This window comes from Carassius carassius, chromosome 18, assembly GCF_963082965.1.
Source record: "Carassius carassius chromosome 18, fCarCar2.1, whole genome shotgun sequence".
Classification (NCBI taxonomy): domain Eukaryota; kingdom Metazoa; phylum Chordata; class Actinopteri; order Cypriniformes; family Cyprinidae; genus Carassius; species Carassius carassius.
This window is the reverse complement of record NC_081772.1, coordinates 27885503-27907812: the sequence shown is the minus strand read 5'-3', so window position 1 is coordinate 27907812 and position 22310 is coordinate 27885503. Positions and strand designations below refer to the sequence as shown.

General features: G+C 48.5%; 4 non-coding genes across 4 annotated transcripts; all 4 read right to left on the bottom strand.

The window, feature by feature from the left end:
* Window positions 1–1825: 1825 nt before the first annotated feature.
* LOC132092888 (small nucleolar RNA U3) lies at window positions 1826–2036 on the bottom strand. Its single transcript, XR_009422271.1, has one exon. It is a non-coding gene; the product is annotated as a small nucleolar RNA U3 (small nucleolar RNA).
* Window positions 2037–10243: 8207 nt separating this feature from the next.
* On the bottom strand, window positions 10244–10454 carry LOC132092889 (small nucleolar RNA U3). The gene has a single exon (XR_009422272.1). It is a non-coding gene; the product is annotated as a small nucleolar RNA U3 (small nucleolar RNA).
* An 8495-nt stretch (window positions 10455–18949) lies between these two features.
* LOC132092912 (small nucleolar RNA U3) lies at window positions 18950–19160 on the bottom strand. The gene has a single exon (XR_009422293.1). It is a non-coding gene; the product is annotated as a small nucleolar RNA U3 (small nucleolar RNA).
* Window positions 19161–21059: 1899 nt separating this feature from the next.
* On the bottom strand, window positions 21060–21271 carry LOC132092936 (small nucleolar RNA U3). The gene has a single exon (XR_009422315.1). It is a non-coding gene; the product is annotated as a small nucleolar RNA U3 (small nucleolar RNA).
* Between the last annotated feature and the right edge of the window lie 1039 nt (window positions 21272–22310).

Here is a 22310-nt window from a genome sequence, read left to right as displayed (position 1 = left end):
AAGAGTGCAACTAATGGAAACGCTAATCACTGTTATGGTGACACACATTAGAGTTAAACCTTTCTTAATTCTCAAAAAAACTTTTGTAGATGTCCAACAGAAATAAAGTCAGTCTGGTTAGTAATAAGGGAAGCTGTTAATGCAGTTTGTGGAGTTGTTTAATCCTCCTCTGGTGAGATCTCCAGAGATTTAATGTCTTCTTTTATCTTCAGCTGATTTCATCTAAGGTTGTGGCTGAAGTCATTTGTAGTTCTTGTGTTTCTGCTTATCTCTTTCTCTGTTATTTTCTTTACTTCAGTGATTCTGCTTGTTAACAGGCTTATTAAGGCTGAAATTCATATTTAATATATAAACAGATTTTGTGGCTCAGATAAGGTCCAGTTCTGGTTAATTTCTTTACTCTTGGCTGACATGTGGCATTGCTATGGCCTGCTTGTGGCTCAAATCTGGCAAACAGGAGCGGTCCGCCCAAGTGCCATCATTCCACGCTACATGTGGGCCAGATCATCTTTCCACGGGTGCCAGATGTGCCAGTTCAGTTTAAATAGTATCTGAGAAATCATGTCGATTATATTGCTGGAAATGAAGTGTCCCCAACTAAGCGAGCGAGAGGCAGCAGCGGCGAGGAACCAAAACTCCATCGGTGACAGAATGGAGCCCAAGCTGTGGGCGAAACCAGGTTCATTCGGGGGGCCAGTTCTTCTCCAGCCAGACGACCCAGGAGGTTGATCCATGCTGCAGCAAAGTTAGATTGTCATCTGGTTCCGTGGTCTTGTCCCAATGGCCATCCAGGAGGCAAGGTCTTCAATGGGGATCTGTCTCTGGGGCTCATCTAGTTGTCCTGGTCCCCCCTGAAATTCAGGGTGATAGAGGTCATCTCTAGGTGATGATCCACAATCTGAGCTGGATACGGACTTGATCTGGTGGCTACGGTAACCTGGGAATAAGAAAGAAACAGACTAATATTAGCGTAGATGCCATTCTTCTTATGATGTAACAAGTACATTGTGTGTTATTGGAAGTGTTCCCAGTTCCGGTCTACCTATTTACTGCACGGATTTGACTGACAGAAATGTGTAAGTATGTTTTGTGTAAGCCATCTTAAAGAGATGATTGTTTGATCTAGATTTAAAATGACAGAGTGTGTCTGCCTTCTGAACAGTGTTAGGTAGATTATTCCAGAGTTTGGGTGCTAATTAGGAAAAGGATCTGCCTCCCGCAGTCGAATTTGATATTCTAGATATTATCAAATAGCCAGAGTTTTGAGAGTGCAGCGGACGTGGAGGACTATAGTACAATAAGAGTTTGCTCATCTACTGAGGAGCTAAACCATTCGGAGCTTTATGAGTAATTATTAGGATTTAAAAATCTATACACTGTTTAATAGGGAGCGAGTGCTGTGTTGACAGAACCGGGCTGATATGGTCATAAATCCTGGTTCTAGTGAGAACTCTTGCTGCTGCATTTTGGAGCAGCTGGACATCGTCATTAAGCATGTAGAACAACCACCCAATAAAGCATAACAATAATCTAACTTTGAGGTCATGAACTGATGAATTAACATTTCTGCATTTGACATTGAGAACATAGTCAGTCAATTCAAAGTTACAAAAAGTTCATTCTCTCGTCACCACTTTCATAACGTGTGTTGGCCGACCTCAAATTGTGGAACAACACAGTTTGTGACCTGTTTTTTAAAATTTGATATTTCAAACAGAACACTCTACTACATTTTCTCAAAAAAGCTAAATCTGATTTAATCAACATGCACTCTGTAGAAAATACACTGCTTTCAAAAAATCCTCCAATATCATATCACTTCAACACCACTCAGATCATACTCCTTTCTTCAACATTGCCAAAAGCAATATGAATGCTCATCAACGACAGAACTTGTGATCAAAGTCATAGTTCTATCCTCAATTCGCTCTCAGAAAAGAGTATTACAGCTCATCATCGTGGGTTGGGAGACAAACACTTTCAAAACACATTTCCAAGTAAAAAACTATAGAAACGATCCCTGAAAATATAGTCTTAACTTCATATCTCAACTCAAATGGAATTCCATTCTGAAGCACCGCCTCCACTCAGATGGTTTGCGTACTTGATTTCTATAAACGCATGAACTAGTGTCCATATGGGCTTTACCTGATCTCGGATAAATTGACTAATTTTGTCCGCGTTTCAGTGACATATTTTAACTATCAAAAAGTTGTAATTATTAGTCTCTTATTGGCCTCATGAATCAAGCTCTGTATAGGTTAGAAATATATATTATACAGACATTTAATATTTAATGGTATTGTCCGATTTGTTAATTGCATTCAATAGATTACACTTCCAACAAAACATTCGCCACTGGTTTGCAAAAGGTGTTTTTAGACAAGTTAGAGCTGATTTTTAGTTGCAATTAAACCACTCTGACCAGCACACATCAACAGAGTGTGGCCCTTTGGAGCTGTGCGAAACAGCGAACCCTTTTACCAGGCAATTGGTTCAGTCAAGTCACCTCTTTGTATATAGCGCTTTTAACAGTACAGATTTGGTCAAAGCAGCTTCTCAGTAACAAAATAGGAAAATAGTGTGTCAATGAAAAAGGACAATAGTAAACATTCAGTTCTCTTACGAGAGCTCTCTCGTACTGCGTCTTAGCTAAGACGCTACGGGAAAAGTCTCTTTTCACGAAATACTGAAGCAAAAAATTATCCTTAATTTTGTATTTTTGTAAAGCGCATTTGCAGCAGTACACAGCCATAGGCGAGACGGCTCGTTCGCTCATTGGCTTGTTCTGCGGCAACTGCATAGCCTATCGAGTGCAGGCTGATGCAACATCAGACCAATTCGCGCCCTTCTTGCCACTTCCCGCCGATACGGGTGTGGCCCAATCTATAAAAGGAGCTCGAAAAGGCTGACTCACCTGATTTTTCATCTCTTCAGCGAAGCTCACGCATCGCTGGATCACGGTGGAAGCAAGCGCCGTCTGAGAGGCATATCAGCGGGACGAGCCATTCTGAAGCTGCTGGCCTTCGCCGCCTTCCACTGCCGATCCTGCTGCGCTGTCCGGCGCCTATATCCTTTCAATTCTGTTATATTCAACTGTTCTTTATGTGTGTGTGTGTTCGCCCTGCGACACACACTCGTAAAAGAGCTCGCGTCTTTTTTAAGATGCCTTCCTGCGGCTCGTCAGAGCCCCACTCAGCGAGGGAGACCGGTACGTCATCTGTGTCTCCTGCCTGGGTGAAGATCATGCAGCGCTCGCTGACGGCGGATGCCCTCACTGCGAGCTGTTGCCATGGTGACTCCCGCTGTTTGCCGGCGCGTCGTCCAAGGAAGTCGATCTCAGGGCCGCGTCGGGGGAAGAGGACACGCGCTCTCTGCTAGCTTCGGGCAGTGAGGCAGACGAGCTGACACCGAGAAGGAGCTGGGGCGAGTGCTCGCGTTGGCCGCGACGAGTCTCGGCCGCGAGTGGTCTGCACCAGCGCCCCCCCTCTCGTTCCCGGCTGGATGGTATTTTCCTTTCGGATGAGCGTACTTCTCAAAGCCCACCTCATTTCTTCCTGAGCTTCACGAAGAGGTGGCGAAGGCTTGGAACTCTCCATATTCAGCGCAAACTCGTTCGTCTGTCTCACTAGCATTCTCCACTCTGATGATGCTAAAAACAGGAACTACCAGTCACTTCCGCCGGTGGAACAGCCGATAGCGACGCATGTTTGTCTGCCCTCTGCTGGACAGCGGCAAAAGCGGTGTTGCCATCTAAAGCCTGCTGTGTGACGCTGCGGCTGCACTACTCGTGATGGCTGCTTCATCGAAGCGCAGGTGTACGAGTTCCGCTGTGGCCGAGCTCTCACCCAAGCGCGCCGCTGTTTCAGTTCCAGGAATTGTGACTGTCTCAGCGTTTTCTGCAACGCGCAAGCCTCCACAGTTGCCCGCTTGCCTGCACACAAAAGCCGTTATCACAACAGCTTCAGCAACACAGCTCGAGACCCCCGTTCTCGCTCTACCGGCCGTCGCCCCGCGCCGCGGGGACCGCGGCAGAGGATTACGGTGAGGCCGGGAGCCCCGAAGCCATCCTAGGAAAGCCATCTATGCCTGCTGCATGACGCTGCGTCTGCACTACACACGATGGCTGCTTCATCGAAGTGCCGGTGTACGAGTTCCGCTGTGGCCGGGCTCTCACCTAAGCGCGCTGCTGTTTCAGTTCCAGAGATTGTGACTGTTTCAGTGTCTTTTGCAATGCGCAAGCCTGTACGTTTGCCCGCTTGCCTGCACACAAAAACCGTTATCACGGCTACCCAGATATTTCCCGAAAAAGGTGTAATTTCTGGTGTCCCGGACACGGCCGATGGTGCTATAAATGTAGTGACGATGCCCACTGCTCAGTGCCCATCTCCACATATAAGCACAGCCCTTCACACAGGGCTCGCGTCCATAAAAGCGACTCAAGTCGATCACGCGCACTACATAGTAAACGTGCCCACTCCTCAGTGCCCACAATCACTATGTCACACGCGTCATGTGGTTTCTGTAAAAAGGAAACCCGTGCACGGTCATCCGGCCACGCCGATGGTGCTATAAATGTATTGACGATGCCCACTCCTCAGTGCCCATCTTCACATGTAAGCACAGCCCTGCACACAGGGCCCGCGCCCATAAAAGCGACTCAAGTCGATCACGCGCACTACATAGTAAAAGTGCCCACTCCTCAGTGCCCACAATCACTATGTCACACACGTCATGTGGTTTCTGTAAAAACGAAACCCGTACACGTTCGTCCGGCCACGGCCGATGGTGCTATACATGCAGTGCCGATGCCCACTCCTCAGTGCCCATCTCCACATGTAAGCACAGACCTGCACACAGGGCCTGCGCCCATAAAAGCGACTCAAGTCGATCGCGCACACTGCATAGTAAGCGTGCCCACCCCTCAGTGCCCACAATTACTATGTCACACGCGTCACATTGTTTCTGTAAAAACGAAACCCGTGCACGCTCGTCCGGCCACCACCGATGGTGCTATAAATGCAGTGACGATGCCCACTCCTCAGTGCCCATCTCCACATGTAAGCACAGCCCTGCACACAGGGCTCGCACACATAAGATCGACACAGATCGGTCAAGCACGCCGCATAGTAAACGTGCCCACTCCCCAGTGCCCACATACACTATGTCACATACGGCGCGTGGCTTCTGTAAAAACGAGGCCCGTGCACGTACGCTCTGCACAGGCAGACAGCGAGTTGAAAGTGGTAAATGTGCACATATGCAGCCCACAGTTACTCGCAGACATATCGAGTCCCACGGGACCTGCTCAGCCTTCCCCCAGTCGGTTAAGCACCGGGACGGGGTCGAGGAGGAGCCATCTGCCCGCTGTGATCAGCGCGCTCCCCGCCTCAAATGCGCAGCACACCCGAGCGCCGCCGTTGCCCAGTCAACAGAGCGCGCTTCGCATCCAGCCCTTAGCCATTCATGCAGATGCATGGTCAGCGCTTCCAGGGGTTTCGGATTGGGTGCTAGGCATTATAAGGGAGGCTACTTGCTACAGTTTTTTCGACGCCCTCCGCGCTTTTCAGCGCGCGTCGAAACTACGGTCAAAACAGAAGTAGCACACATACTTCTGGCCGAAATATCAAAACAGTTGAGCAGAGGGGCTGTAGAGCCTGTGTCTCAAGCTCAAAGCGAGGGGGGGCTGTACAGCAGATGCTTTCTGGTGCCCAAGAGAGACGGGGGTCTCAGGCCCATACTGGATCTTAGACAGCTGAACAAGGCATTGATGAAATGCAGTTTCAAAATGCATACGACCAGGAAGCTCCTCGCGCAGATTCGCAGAGGTGACTGGTTCATGTCAATAGATCTGAAGGACGCGAATTTTCAAATACAGATAGCGTCAAACCACAGGCGATATTTGAGATTCGCCTTCGAGGGCCAGGTATACCAGTTTACAGTCCTGCCGTTCGGCTTGTCCGTGGCTCCTCGTACGTTTACGAGGTGCATGGATGCAGCGCTCGCTCCTCTCAGACTCAGAGGCATGCGAGTGCTGAATTATTTGGACGACTGGCTGGTTCTGGCACGATCACGAGGGGAGCTCGTGGACCACAGGGCCGTTTTACTCGATCACCTCGAGAAGCTCGACCTCAGTGTCAATTGGGCGAAGAGTTCGCTGAACCCCAGTCAGACGATTCTGTTTCTGGGTATAGTTCTGAACTCGTGTTCCATGACGGCACGGCTGTCACCACAGCGCGTGATGGGCATTCAGCGTGCAGCGAGTTCTTTCCGCTGCGGCGCGACCGTGTCGCTCAAACACTGTCAGAGGATGCTGGGCCTCATGGCCTCAGCATCTCCGGCTCTGCAGCTGGGCTAGAGTGAACGGCTGGTACCGATCAGGTGTAAGCCTGGGGACTTCCCCGAATGTGAAGATGGTGTCGACGGACGCCTCCACTTCGGGATGGGGAGCGCTGCTCGAGGGCAGACCGTCCTTAGGCCTATGGTCAGAACGGGAAAAGCTCCATCATATCAACTGTCTGGAAATACTGGCAGTGGAGAACGCGCTGATGCGCTTTTGTCCCCAAATCAAGGATCACCACGTCTTAGTCCGTTCGGACAACATGTCTGTGGTGTCCTACATAAATCGCCAGGGCGGTCTCGGGTCCTGAAACCTGTGCAGGCTAGCGGAACGCCTCCTGGTTTGGGCTCAGCGCAACGTGCGTTCGCTGAGGGCAGTGCATGTGCCTGGGCTACAGAATCTGGATCCAGACAGGCTGTCCAGAGGGAATGTTCCTACGGGCGAATGGTCTCTACCCTCGCAAACAGTCCGGCTGTTGTGGGAGAGATTTGGCAGGGCGGAGGTGGACCTCTTCGCGTCCCACGAAAACGCTCACTGCCCTGCGGTCTTTTCCAAGAACGAAAGCGCACTGTCACGGGAATGGCCGTGCTGCCCGCTTTATGCTTTCCCTCCCGTCTCCCTCTTTCCGCAGGTGATAGAACGGGTGAGAGAAACGAGATGTTCAATACTGCTTGTAGCACCTCTTTGGAAGAACCAACCATGGTTCACAGATTTGATGCAGTTAGCAGATGTCGCCCCATGGCCAGTACCGTTGAGGAGGGACCTCCTCTCACAGGCCAGGGGCTCGATTTGGCACCCTCAACCGGAGTTGTGGTCCCTCCATGTGTGGGCGCTCAACGGTTACCCACTGATCTCGCAGTGGGAGTGCTGAATACCATCACTCAGGCTAGAGCTCCGTCGACACGACGTCTGTATGCCTCGAAGTGGTCAGTGTTCTCCAGCTGGTGCACAGCTCGAGGATATTCACCCCTTAGTTATGAGGTGACGGAGGTTCTCTCCTTCCTACAGGAGCTGTTGGATAAGGGCAGAGCCCCATCCACGCTCAAAGTTTATGTGGCGGCCATCGCAGCGTTTTCTGAAACAGCGCTCGGTCAGTCAATAGGAAGGAATGATTTGGTCATCCGGTTCCTCAGAGGAGCTAGGAGGCTGAATCCTCCCAGACCTCCGTCAGTCCCTATGTGGGACCTCTCGGCGGTTTTGGAGGCCATGAAGGGTCCCCCTTTTGAGCCTATCCAATTGGTTAGCCTTCAACATCTGTCGTTCAAGACGGTATTCTTGTTGGCTCTCGCTTCTGTGAAGCGTGTGGGTGATTTGCACGCGCTCTCGGTGAGCCAGTCGTGCTTGGAGTTTGGGCCTAATGACTCAAGGGTCATACTCAAACCTAGGCACGGTTATGTACCGAAATCCCTCAACACGCCGTTTCGGGCTCAGGTTATTGCCCTGTTTGCCCTGCCGGTGTAAGGAGAGGATAGAGACTCGAGTCTTCTTTGCCCTGTCAGGGTTTTAAGAGCTTATGTGTCTCGCTCTGCTGCCTTTCGGCAGACGGAGCAGCTGTTTGTCTCGTTCGGTGGACGTTCCAAGGGAATGGCTGTTTCGAGACAGACTCTATCCAGATGGATAGGTGACGCCATAGCGTTAGCTTACGCTTCCAGGGGCCTTCAGTGCCCATTGGGCATCAGAGCACACTCTACAAGAGGCGTCGCCTCATCGTGGACGTGGTCTACTGGGATCTCCTTGCAGGATATATGTATGGCGGCAGGTTGGGGAATGCCCTAAGGGGAATTCTGAGTTCATGAGCGCTATGCGCTGCCGACTGTTATATGGGCAGTATTGCGTAAGACCCGCATTGGCACATTGGTCAGGCTTTGCCTCGGCTGTGTGATATATGTCATATTGCCGCATCTACGGATGCTGCTAGATATGGGACGGAGGGCTTTCCTCCTTTTCTGTCCTGGACTCTCTGTGAGTCCCTCAGGTGACTGTGCACTGTAAATCCTGGGCGTTGCTTCAGGTTTATTGGTGTGTGATCCCTGTGCGCACGGCGTTTTACATTGGGTTCCCGTAGCGTCTCAGCTAAGACGCAGTACGAGAGAGCTCTCGTAAGAGAACGTACTCAGTTACTAAACGTAACCTCGGTTCTCTCTAGAAGAGCGAACGAGTACTGCGTTCTCTGCCGTGCGCATGATTCACTCTGGTTCGCTTCGGCGATGAAATAAATCAGGTGAGTCAGCCTTTTCGAGCTCCTTTTATAGGTTGGGCCACACCCGTTTCGCCGGGAAAGTGGCAAGAAGGGCGCGAAGCGCTATTGGTCTGATGTTGCATCAGCCTGCGCTCAATAGGCTGTGCAGTTGCCGCAGAACAAGCCAATGAGCGAACGAGCCGTCTCGCCTATGGCTGTGTACTGCTGCAAATGCGCTTTACAAAAATACAAAATTAAGGATAATTTTTTGTTTCAGTATTTTGTGAAAAGAGACTTTTCCCGTAGCGTCTTAGCTAAGACGCAGTACTCGTTCACTCTTCTAGAGAGAACCGAGGTTACGTTTAGTAACCGAGTACGTTTTCAGTTAAAAGGCAGTTCATCATTGAATTATGCGATGTCATCGTTCAGCTCAGTTCAGTTTAAATAGTATCTGAGAAATCAAGTCGATGATATCGCTGGAAATGAAGTGTCCCCAACTAAGCAAGCGAGAGGCGGCAGCGGCGAGGAACCAAAACTCCATCGGTGACAGAATGGAGCCCAAACTGTTGGAGAAACCAGGTTCATTCGGGGGGCCAGTTCTTCTCCAGCCAGACGATCCAGGAGGTTGATCCATGCTGCAACAAAGTTAGATTGTCATCTGGTTCCATGGTCTTGTCCCAATTGCCATCCAGGAGGCAAGGTCTTCAATGGGGATCTGTCTCTGGGGCTCATCTAGTTGTCCTGGTCCCCCCTGAAAAATTTAGGGTGATAGAGGTCATCTCTAGGTGATGATCCACAATCTGAGCTGGATACGGACTTGATCTGGTGGCTACGGTAACCTGGGAATAAGACAGAAACAGACTAATATTAGCGTAGATGCCATTCTTCTTATGATGTAACAATTACATTGTGTGTTATTGGAAATGTTTCCAGTTCCGGTCTACCTATTTACTGCACGGATTTGACTGACAGAAATGTGTAAGTATGTTATGTGTAAGCCATCTTAAAGAGATGGTTGTTTGATCTAGATTTAAAACGACAGAGTGTGTCTGCCTCCTGAACAGTGTTAGGTAGATTATTCCAGAGTTTGGGTGCTAAATAGGAAAAGGATCTGCCTCCCGCAGTCGAATTTGATATTCTAGATATTATCAAATAGCCAGAGTTTTGAGAGTGCAGCGGAAGTGGAGGACCAAGTACAATAAGAGTTTGCTCATCTACTGAGGTGCTAAACCATTCGGAGCTTTATAAGTAATTATTAGGATTTTAAATCTATACACTGTTTAATAGGGAGCGAGGGCTGTGTTGACAGAACCGGACTGATATGGTCATAAATCCTGGTTCTAGTGAGAACTCTTGCTGCTGCATTTTGGTGCAGCTGGACATCGTCATTAAGCATGTAGAACAACCACCCAATAAAGCATAACAATAATCTAACTTTGAGGCCATGAACTGATGAATTAACATTTCTGCATTTGACATTGAGAGCATAGTCAGTCAATTCAAAATTACAAAAAGTTAATTCTCTCGTCACCACTTTCATAACCTGTGTTGGCCGACCTGAAATTGTGTAACAACACAGTTTGTGACCTATTTTTTTAAATTTGATGTTTCAAACAGAACACTCTACTACATTTTCTCAAAAAAGCTAAATCTGATTTATTCAACATGCACTCTGTAGAAAATACACTGCTTTCAAAAATCCTCCAATATCATATCACTTCAACACCACTCAGATCATACTCCTTTCTTCAACATTGCCAATAGCAATATGAACGCTCATCAACGACAGAACTTGTGATCAAAGTCATAGTTCTATCCTCAATTCGCTCTCAGAAAAGTGTATTACAGCTCATCATCGTGGGTTGTGAGACAAACACTTTCAAAACACATTTCCAAGTAAAAAACTATAGAAATGATCCCTGAAAATATAGTCTTAACTTCATATCTCAACTCAAATGGAATTCCATTCTGAAGCACCGCCTCCACTCAGATGGTTTGCGTACTTGATTTCTATAAATGCATTAACTAGTGTCCATATGGGCTTTACCTGATCTCGGATAAATTGACTAATTTTGTCCGCGTTTCAGTGACATATTTTAACTATCAAAAAGTTGTAATTATTAGTCTCTTATTGGCCTCATGAATCAAGCTCTGTATAGGTTAGAAATATATATTATACAGACATTTAATATTTAATGGTATTGTCCGATTTGTTAATTGCATTCAATAGATTACACTTCCAACAAAACATTCGCCACTGGTTTGCAAAAGGTGTTTTTAGACAAGTTAGAGCTGATTTTTAGTTGCAATTAAACCACTCTGACCAGCACACATCAACAGAGTGTGGCCCTTTGGAGCTGTGCGAAACAGCGAACCCTTTTACCAGGCAATTGGTTCAGTCAAGTCACCTCTTTGTATATAGCGCTTTTAACAGTACAGATTTGGTCAAAGCAGCTTCTCAGTAACAAAATAGGAAAATAGTGTGTCAATGAAAAAGGACAATAGTAAACATTCAGTTCTCTTACGAGAGCTCTCTCGTACTGCGTCTTAGCTAAGACGCTACGGGAAAAGTCTCTTTTCACGAAATACTGAAGCAAAAAATTATCCTTAATTTTGTATTTTTGTAAAGCGCATTTGCAGCAGTACACAGCCATAGGCGAGACGGCTCGTTCGCTCATTGGCTTGTTCTGCGGCAACTGCATAGCCTATCGAGTGCAGGCTGATGCAACATCAGACCAATTCGCGCCCTTCTTGCCACTTCCCGCCGATACGGGTGTGGCCCAACCTATAAAAGGAGCTCGAAAAGGCTGACTCACCTGATTTTTCATCTCTTCAGCGAAGCTCACGCATCGCTGGATCACGGTGGAAGCAAGCGCCGTCTGAGAGGCATATCAGCGGGACGAGCCATTCTGAAGCTGCTGGCCTTCGCCGCCTTCCACTGCCGATCCTGCTGTGCTGTCCGGCGCCTATATCCTTTCAATTCTGTTATTTTCAACTGTTCTTTATGTGTGTGTGTGTGTTCGCCCTGCGACACACACTCGTAAAAGAGCTCGCGTCTTTTTTAAGATGCCTTCCTGCGGCTCGTCAGAGCCCCACTCAGCGAGGGAGACCGGTACGTCATCTGTGTCTCCTGCCTGGGTGAAGATCATGCAGCGCTCGCTGACGGCGGATGCCCTCACTGCGAGCTGTTGCCATGGTGACTCCCGCTGTTTGCCGGCGCGTCGTCCAAGGAAGTCGATCTCAGGGCCGCGTCGGGGGAAGAGGACACGCGCTCTCTGCTAGCTTCGGGCAGTGAGGGCTGGGCGAGCTCCGAGGATCTCGTGCCTTCTGCTCAGAAGCCCAGCAGACGAGCTGACACCGAGAAGGAGCCGGGGCGAGTGCTCGCGTTGGCCGCGACGAGTCTCGGCCGCGAGTGGTCTGCACCAGCGCCCCCCCTCTCGTTCCCGGCTGGATGGTATTTTCCTTTCGGATGAGCGTACTTCTCAAACCCCACCTCATTTCTTCCTGAGCTTCACGAAGAGGTGGCGAAGGCTTGGAACTCTCCATATTCAGCGCAAACTCGTTCGTCTGTCTCACTAGCATTCTCCACTCTGATGATGCTAAAAACAGGAACTACCAGTCACTTCCGCCGGTGGAACAGCCGATAGCGACGCATGTTTGTCTGCCCTCTGCTGGACAGCGGCAAAAGCGGTGTTGCCATCTAAAGCCTGCTGTGTGACGCTGCGGCTGCACTACTCGTGATGGCTGCTTCATCGAAGCGCAGGTGTACGAGTTCCGCTGTGGCCGAGCTCTCACCCAAGCGCGCCGCTGTTTCAGTTCCAGGAATTGTGACTGTCTCAGCGTTTTCTGCAACGCGCAAGCCTCCACAGTTGCCCGCTTGCCTGCACACAAAAGCCGTTATCACAACAGCTTCAGCAACACAGCTCGAGACCCCCGTTCTCGCTCTACCGGCCGTCGCCCCGCGCCGCGGGGACCGCGGCAGAGGATTACGGTGAGGCCGGGAGCCCCGAAGCCATCCTAGGAAAGCCATCTATGCCTGCTGCATGACGCTGCGTCTGCACTACACACGATGGCTGCTTCATCGAAGCGCCGGTGTACGAGTTCCGCTGTGGCCGGGCTCTCACCTAAGCGCGCTGCTGTTTCAGTTCCAGAGATTGTGACTGTTTCAGCGTCTTTTGCAATGCGCAAGCCTGTACGTTTGCCCGCTTGCCTGCACACAAAAACCGTTATCACGGCTACCCAGATATTTCCCGAAAAAGGTGTAATTTCTGGTGTCCCGGACACGGCCGATGGTGCTATAAATGTAGTGACGATGCCCACTGCTCAGTGCCCATCTCCACATATAAGCACAGCCCTTCACACAGGGCTCGCGTCCATAAAAGCGACTCAAGTCGATCACGCGCACTACATAGTAAACGTGCCCACTCCTCAGTGCCCACAATCACTATGTCACATGCGTCATGTGGTTTCTGTAAAAAGGAAACCCGTGCACGGTCATCCGGCCACGCCGATGGTGCTATAAATGTATTGACGATGCCCACTCCTCAGTGCCCATCTTCACATGTAAGCACAGACCTGCACACAGGGCCTGCGCCCATAAAAGCGACTCAAGTCGATCGCGCACACTGCATAGTAAGCGTGCCCACCCCTCAGTGCCCACAATTACTATGTCACACGCGTCACATTGTTTCTGTAAAAACGAAACCCGTGCACGCTCGTCCGGCCACCACCGATGGTGCTATAAATGCAGTGACGATGCCCACTCCTCAGTGCCCATCTCCACATGTAAGCACAGCCCTGCACACAGGGCTCGCACACATAAGATCGACACAGATCGGTCAAGCACGCCGCATAGTAAACGTGCCCACTCCCCAGTGCCCACATACACTATGTCACATACGGCGCGTGGCTTCTGTAAAAACGAGGCCCGTGCACGTACGCTCTGCACAGGCAGACAGCGAGTTGAAAGTGGTAAATGTGCACATATGCAGCCCACAGTTACTCGCAGACATATCGAGTCCCACGGGACCTGCTCAGCCTTCCCCCAGTCGGTTAAGCACCGGGACGGGGTCGAGGAGGAGCGATCTGCCCGCTGTGATCAGCGCGCTCCCCGCCTCAAATGCGCAGCACACCCGAGCGCCGCCGTTGCCCAGTCAACAGAGCGCGCTTCGCATCCAGCCCTTAGCCATTCATGCAGATGCATGGTCAGCGCTTCCAGGGGTTTCGGATTGGGTGCTAGGCATTATAAGGGAGGCTACTCGCTACAGTTTTTTCGACGCCCTCCACGCTTTTCAGCGCGCGTCGAAACTACGGTCAAAACAGAAGTAGCACACATACTTCGGGCCGAAATATCAAAACAGTTGAGCAGAGGGGCTGTAGAGCCTGTGTCTCAAGCTCAAAGCGAGGGGGGGCTGTACAGCAGATGCTTTCTGGTGCCCAAGAGAGACGGGGGTCTCAGGCCCATACTGGATCTTAGACAGCTGAACAAGGCATTGATGAAATGCAGTTTCAAAATGCTTACGACCAGGAAGCTCCTCGCGCAGATTCGCAGAGGTGACTGGTTCATGTCAATAGATCTGAAGGACGCGTATTTTCAAATACAGATAGCGTCAAACCACAGGCGATATTTGAGATTCGCCTTCGAGGGCCAGGTATACCAGTTTACAGTCCTGCCGTTCGGCTTGTCCGTGGCTCCTCGTACGTTTACGAGGTGCATGGATGCAGCGCTCGCTCCTCTCAGACTCAGAGGCATGCGAGTGCTGAATTATTTGGACGACTGGCTGGTTCTGGCACGATCACGAGGGGAGCTCGTGGACCACAGGGCCGTTTTACTCGATCACCTCGAGAAGCTCGACCTCAGTGTCAATTGGGCGAAGAGTTCGCTGAACCCCAGTCAGACGATTCTGTTTCTGGGTATAGTTCTGAACTCGTGTTCCATGACGGCATGGCTGTCACCACAGCGCGTGATGGGCATTCAGCGTGCAGTGAGTTCTTTCCGCTGCGGCGCGACCGTGTCGCTCAAACACTGTCAGAGGATGCTGGGCCTCATGGCCTCAGCATCTCCGGCTCTGCAGCTGGGCTTGCTCCGCATGCGCCCCCTGCAGTTCTGGCTGAAGACGCGGGTGCCGCGCTGAGCGTGGGCGTCTGGCCGGCTGCATCTCAAGGTCAATCAGAGCTGTGTCACAGCTCTGGCACCTTGGACAGCGAACGGCTGGTACCGATCAGGTGTAAGCCTGGGGACTTCCCCGAATGTGAAGATGGTGTCGACGGACGCCTCCACTTCGGGATGGGGAGCGCTGCTCGAGGGCAGACCGTCCTTAGGCCTATGGTCAGAACGGGAAAAGCTCCATCATATCAACTGTCTGGAAATACTGGCAGTGGAGAACGCGCTGATGCGCTTTTGTCCCCAAATCAAGGATCACCACGTCTTAGTCCGTTCGGACAACATGTCTGTGGTGTCCTACATAAATCGCCAGGGCGGTCTCGGGTCCTGAAACCTGTGCAGGCTAGCGGAACGCCTCCTGGTTTGGGCTCAGCGCAACGTGCGTTCGCTGAGGGCAGTGCATGTGCCTGGGCTACAGAATCTGGATCCAGACAGGCTGTCCAGAGGGAATGTTCCTACGGGCGAATGGTCTCTACCCTCGCAAACAGTCCGGCTGTTGTGGGAGAGATTTGGCAGGGCGGAGGTGGACCTCTTCGCGTCCCACGAAAACGCTCACTGCCCTGCGGTCTTTTCCAAGAACGAAAGCGCGCTGTCACGGGAATGGCCGTGCTGCCCGCTTTATGCTTTCCCTCCCGTCTCCCTCTTTCCGCAGGTGATAGAACGGGTGAGAGAAACGAGATGTTCAATACTGCTTGTAGCACCTCTTTGGAAGAACCAACCATGGTTCACAGATTTGATGCAGTTAGCAGATGTCGCCCCATGGCCAGTACCGTTGAGGAGGGACCTCCTCTCACAGGCCAGGGGCTCGATTTGGCACCCTCAACCGGAGTTGTGGTCCCTCCATGTGTGGGCGCTCAACGGTTACCCACTGATCTCGCAGTGGGAGTGCTGAATACCATCACTCAGGCTAGAGCTCCGTCGACACGACGTCTGTATGCCTCGAAGTGGTCAGTGTTCTCCAGCTGGTGCACAGCTCGAGGATATTCACCCCTTAGTTATGAGGTGACGGAGGTTCTCTCCTTCCTACAGGAGCTGTTGGATAAGGGCAGAGCCCCATCCACGCTCAAAGTTTATGTGGCGGCCATCGCAGCGTTTTCTGAAACAGCGCTCGGTCAGTCAATAGGAAGGAATGATTTGGTCCCTATGTCCCTATGTGGGACCTCTCGGTGGTTTTGGAGGCCATGAAGGGTCGCCCTTTTGAGCCTATCCAATTGGTTAGCCTTCAACATCTGTCGTTCAAGACGGTATTCTTGTTGGCTCTCGCTTCGGTGAAGCGTGTGGGTGATTTGCACGCGCTCTCGGTGAGCCAGTCGTGCTTGGAGTTTGGGCCTAATGACTCAAGGGTCATACTCAAACCTAGGCACGGTTATGTACCGAAATCCCTCAACACGCCGTTTCGGGCTCAGGTTATTGCCCTGTTTGCCCTGCCGGTGTAAGGAGAGGATAGAGACTCGAGTCTTCTTTGCCCTGTCAGGGTTTTAAGAGCTTATGTGTCTCGCTCTGCTGCCTTTCGGCAGACGGAGCAGCTGTTTGTCTCGTTCGGTGGACGTTCCAAGGGAATGGCTGTTTCGAGACAGACTCTATCCAGATGGATAGTTGACGCCATAGCGTTAGCTTACGCTTCCAGGGGCCTTCAGTGCCCATTGGGCATCAGAGCACACTCTACAAGAGGCGTCGCCTCATCGTGGACGTGGTCTACTGGGATCTCCTTGCAGGATATATGTATGGCGGCAGGTTGGGCCTCGCCGTCTACATTTATCAGGTTCTATAACCTGGAGGTTCCCGCCTTGCAAGCAAGGCTGCTGTCGGTATAGTCGAATCAGGGCCCTAAGGGGAATTCTGAGTTCATGAGCGCTATGCGCTGCCGACTGTTATATGGGCAGTATTGCGTAAGACCCGCATTGGCACATTGGTCAGGCTTTGCCTCGGCTGTGTGATATATGTCATATTGCCGCATCTGAAGTGAGTGAAGTGACAATCAGCCAAGTATGGTGACCCATACTCAGAATTTGTGCTCTGCATTTAACCCATCCGAAATGCACACACACAGAGCAGTGAACACACACACACACACTGTGAGCATACACCCGGAGCAGTGGGCAGCCATTTATGCTGCAGCGCCCGGGGAGCAGTTGGGGGTTCGATGCCTTGCTCAAGGGCACCTAAGTCATGGTATTGAGGGTGGAGAGAGAACTGTACATGCACTCCCCCCACCCACAGTTCCTGCCGGCCCGGGACTCGAACTCACAACCTTTCGATTGGGAGTCCGACTCTCTAACCATTAAGCCACGACTTCCCCTGCATCTACGGATGCTGCTAGATATGGGACGGAGGGCTTTCCTCCTTTTCTGTCCTGGACTCTCTGTGAGTCCCTCAGGTGACTGTGCACTGTAAATCCTGGGCGTTGCTTCAGGTTTATTGGTGTGTGATCCCTGTGCGCACGGCGTTTTACATTGGGTTCCCGTAGCGTCTTAGCTAAGACGCAGTACGAGAGAGCTCTCGTAAGAGAACGTACTCAGTTACTAAACGTAACCTCGGTTCTCTCTAGAAGAGCGAACGAGTACTGCGTTCTCTGCCGTGCGCATGATTCACTCTGGTTCGCTTCGGCGATGAAATAAATCAGGTGAGTCAGCCTTTTCGAGCTCCTTTTATAGGTTGGGCCACACCCGTTTCGCCATGTTGCATCAGCCTGCGCTCAATAGGCTGTGCAGTTGCCGCAGAACAAGCCAATGAGCGAACGAGCCGTCTCGCCTATGGCTGTGTACTGCTGCAAATGCGCTTTACAAAAATACAAAATTAAGGATAATTTTTTGCTTCAGTATTTTGTGAAAAGAGACTTTTCCCGTAGCGTCTTAGCTAAGACGCAGTACTCGTTCACTCTTCTAGAGAGAACCGAGGTTACGTTTAGTAACCGAGTACGTTTTCAGTTAAAAGGCAGTTCATCATTGAATTATGCGATGTCATCGTTCAGCTCAGTTCAGTTTAAATAGTATCTGAGAAATCAAGTCGATGATATCGCTGGAAATGAAGTGTCCCCAACTAAGCAAGCGAGAGGCGGCAGCGGCGAGGAACCAAAACTCCATCGGTGACAGAATGGAGCCCAAACGGTTGGAGAAACCAGGTTCATTCGGGGGGCCAGTTCTTCTCCAGCCAGACGATCCAGGAGGTTGATCCATGCTGCAACAAAGTTAGATTGTCATCTGGTTCCATGGTCTTGTCCCAATTGCCATCCAGGAGGCAAGGTCTTCAATGGGGATCTGTCTCTGGGGCTCATCTAGTTGTCCTGGTCCCCCCTGAAAAATTTAGGGTGATAGAGGTCATCTCTAGGTGATGATCCACAATCTGAGCTGGATACGGACTTGATCTGGTGGCTACGGTAACCTGGGAATAAGACAGAAACAGACTAATATTAGCGTAGATGCCATTCTTCTTATGATGTAACAATTACATTGTGTGTTATTGGAAATGTTTCCAGTTACGCTCTACCTATTTACTGCACGGATTTGACTGACAGAAATGTGTAAGTATGTTATGTGTAAGCCATCTTAAAGAGATGGTTGTTTGATCTAGATTTAAAACGACAGAGTGTGTCTGCCTCCTGAACAGTGTTAGGTAGATTATTCCAGAGTTTGGGTGCTAAATAGGAAAAGGATCTGCCTCCCGCAGTCGAATTTGATATTCTAGATATTATCAAATAGCCAGAGTTTTGAGAGTGCAGCGGAAGTGGAGGACCAAGTACAATAAGAGTTTGCTCATCTACTGAGGTGCTAAACCATTCGGAGCTTTATAAGTAATTATTAGGATTTTAAAATCTATACACTGTTTAATAGGGAGCGAGGGCTGTGTTGACAGAACCGGACTGATATGGTCATAAATCCTGGTTCTAGTGAGAACTCTTGCTGCTGCATTTTGGTGCAGCTGGACATCGTCATTAAGCATGTAGAACAACCACCCAATAAAGCATAACAATAATCTAACTTTGAGGCCATGAACTGATGAATTAACATTTCTGCATTTGACATTGAGAGCATAGTCAGTCAATTCAAAATTACAAAAAGTTAATTCTCTCGTCACCACTTTCATAACCTGTGTTGGCCAACCTGAAATTGTGTAACAACACAGTTTGTGACCTGTTTTTTTAAATTTGATGTTTCAAACAGAACACTCTACTACATTTTCTCAAAAAAGCTAAATCTGATTTATTCAACATGCACTCTGTAGAAAATACACTGCTTTCAAAAATCCTCCAATATCATATCACTTCAACACCACTCAGATCATACTCCTTTCTTCAACATTGCCAATAGCAATATGAACGCTCATCAACGACAGAACTTGTGATCAAAGTCATAGTTCTATCCTCAATTCGCTCTCAGAAAAGTGTATTACAGCTCATCATCGTGGGTTGGGAGACAAACACTTTCAAAACACATTTCCAAGTAAAAAACTATAGAATTGATCCCTGAAAATATAGTCTTAACTTCATATCTCAACTCAAATGGAATTCCATTCTGAAGCACCGCCTCCACTCAGATGGTTTGCGTAGTTGATTTCTATAAACGCATGAACTAGTGTCCATATGGGCTTTACCTGATCTCGGATAAATTGACTAATTTTGTCCACGTTTCAGTGACATATTTGAACTATCAAAAAGGAGTTGTAATTATTAGTCTCTTATTGGCCTCATGAATCAAGCTCTGTATAGGTTAGAAATATATATTATACAGACATTTAATATTTAATGGTATTGTACGATTTGTTAATTGCATTCAATAGATTACACTTCCAACAAAACATTCGCCACTTGTTTGCAAAAGGTGTTTTTAGACAAGTTTGAGTTGATTTTTAGTTGCAATTAAACCACTCTGACCAGCACACATCAACAGAGTGTGGCCCTTTGGAGCTGTGCGAAACAGCGAATCCTTTTACCAGGCAATTGGTTCAGTCAAGTCACCTCTTTGTATATAGCGCTTCTCAGTAACAAAATAGGAAAATAGTGTGTCAATGAAAAAGGACAATAGTAAACATTCAGTTTTCAGTTAAAAGGCAGTTCATCATTGAATTAGGCGATGTCATCGTTCAGCTCAGTTCAGTTTAAATAGTATCTGAGAAATCAAGTCGATGATATCGCTGGAAATGAAGTGTCCCCAACTAAGCGAGCGAGAGGCGGCAGCGGCGAGGAACCAAAACTCCATCGGTGACAGAATGGAGCCCAAGCTGTGGGAGAAGCCAGGTTCATTCGGGGGGCCAGTTCTTCTCCAGCCAGACGACCCAGGAGGTTGATCCATGCTGCAGCAAAGTTAGATTGTCATCTGGTTCCGTGGTCTTGTCCCAATTGCCATCCAGGAGGCAAGGTCTTCAATGGGGATCTGTCTCTGGGGCTCATCTAGTTGTCCTGGTCCCCCTTGAAATTCAGGGCGATAGAGGTCATCTCTAGGTGATGATCCACAATCTGAGCTGGATACAGACTGGATCTGGTGGCTACAGTAACCTGGGAATAAGAAAGAAACAGACTAATATTAGCGTAGATTCCATTCTTCTTATGATGTAACAAGTACATTGTGTGTTATTGGAAGTGTTCCCAGTTCCGGTCTACCTATTTACTGCACGGATTTGACTGACAGAAATGTGTAAGTATGTTATGTGTAAGCCACCTTAAAGAGATGGTTCTTTGATCTAGATTTAAAATTAAAGAGTGTGTCTGCCTCCTGAACAGTGTTAGGTAGATTATTCCAGAGTTTGGGCGGTAAATAGGAAAAGGATCTGCCTCCCGCAGTCGAATTTGATATTCTAGATATCATCAAATAGCCAAAGTTTTGAGAGTGCAGCGGACGTGGAGGACTATAGTACAATAAGAGTTTGCTCATCTACTGAGGTGCTAAACCATTCAGAGCTTTATAAGTAATTAATAGGATTTTAAAATCTATACACTGTTTAATAGGGAGCGAGTGCTGTGTTGACAGAACTGGGATGATATGGTCATAAATCCTGGTTCTAGTGAGAACTCTTGCTGCTGCATTTTGGAGCAGCTGGACATCGTCATTAAGCATGTAGAACAACCACCAATAAAGCATAAAAATAATCTAACTCTTGAGGTCATGAACTGATGAATTAACATTTCTGCATTTGACATGGAGAACATAGTCAGTCAATTCAAAATTCCAAAAAGTTAATTCTCTCGTCACCACTTTCATAACATGTGTTGGCCGACCTCAAATTGTGGAACAACACAGTTTGTGACCTGTTTTTTTAAATTTGATGTTTCAAACAGAACACTACTACATTTTCTCAAAAAAGCTAAATCTGATTTATTCAACATGCACTCTTTAGAAAATACACTGCTTTCAAAAAATCGTCCAATATCATATCACTTCAACACCACTCAGGTCATACTCCTTTCTTCAACATTGCCAAAAGCTATATGAACGCTCATCAATGACAGAACTTGTGATCAAAGTCATAGTTCTATCCTCAATTCGCTCTCAGAAAAGAGTATTACAGCTCATCATCGTGGGTTGGGAGACAAACACTTTCAAAACACATTTCCAAATAAAAAAACTATAGAATTGATCCCTGAAAATAAAGTCTTAACTTCATATCTTAACTCAAATGGAATTCCATTCTGAAGCACCGCCTCCACTCAGATGGTTTGCGTAGTTGATTTCTATAAACGCATGAACTAGTGTCCATATGGGCTTCACCTGATCTCGGATAAATTGACTAATTTTGTCCGCGTTTCAGTGACATATTTGAACTATCAAAAAGGAGTTATAATTATTAGTCTCTTATTGGCCTCATGAATCAAGCTCTGTATAGGTTAGAAATATATATTATACAGACATTTAATATTTAATGGTATTGTCCGATTTGTTAATTGCATTCAATAGATTACACTTCCAACAAAACATTCGCCACTGGTTTGCAAAAGGGTTTTTAGACAAGTTTGAGCTGATTTTTAGTTGCAATTAAACCACTCTGACCAGCACACATCAACAGAGTGTGGCCCTTTGGAGCTGTGCAAAACAGCGAACAATTTTACCAGGCAATTGGTTCAGTCAAGTCACCTCTTTGTATATAGCGCTTTTAACAGTACAGATTTGGTCAAAGCAGCTTCTCAGTAACAAAATAGGAAAATAGTGTGTCAATGAAAAAGGACAATAGTAAACATTCAGTTTTCAGTTAAAAGGCAGTTCATCATTGAATTATGCGATGTCATCGTTCAGCTCAGTTCAGTTTAAATAGTATCTGAGAAATCAAGTCGATGATATCGCTGGAAATGAAGTGTCCCCAACTAAGCGAGCGAGAGGCGGCAGCGGCGAGGAACCAAAACTCCATCAGTGACAGAATGGAGCCCAAACTGTTGGAGAAACCAGGTTCATTCGGGGGGCCAGATCTTCTCCAGCCAGACGACCCAGGAGGTTGATCCATGCTGCAGCAAAGTTAGATTGTCATCTGGTTCCGTGGTCTTGTCCCAATTGCCATCCAGGAGGCAAGGTCTTGAATGGGGATCTGTCTCTGGGGCTCATCTAGTTGTCCTGGTCCCACCTGAAAACTTTAGGGTGATAGAGGTCATCTCTAGGTGATGATCCACAATCTGAGCTGGATACGGACTTAATCTGGTGGCTACG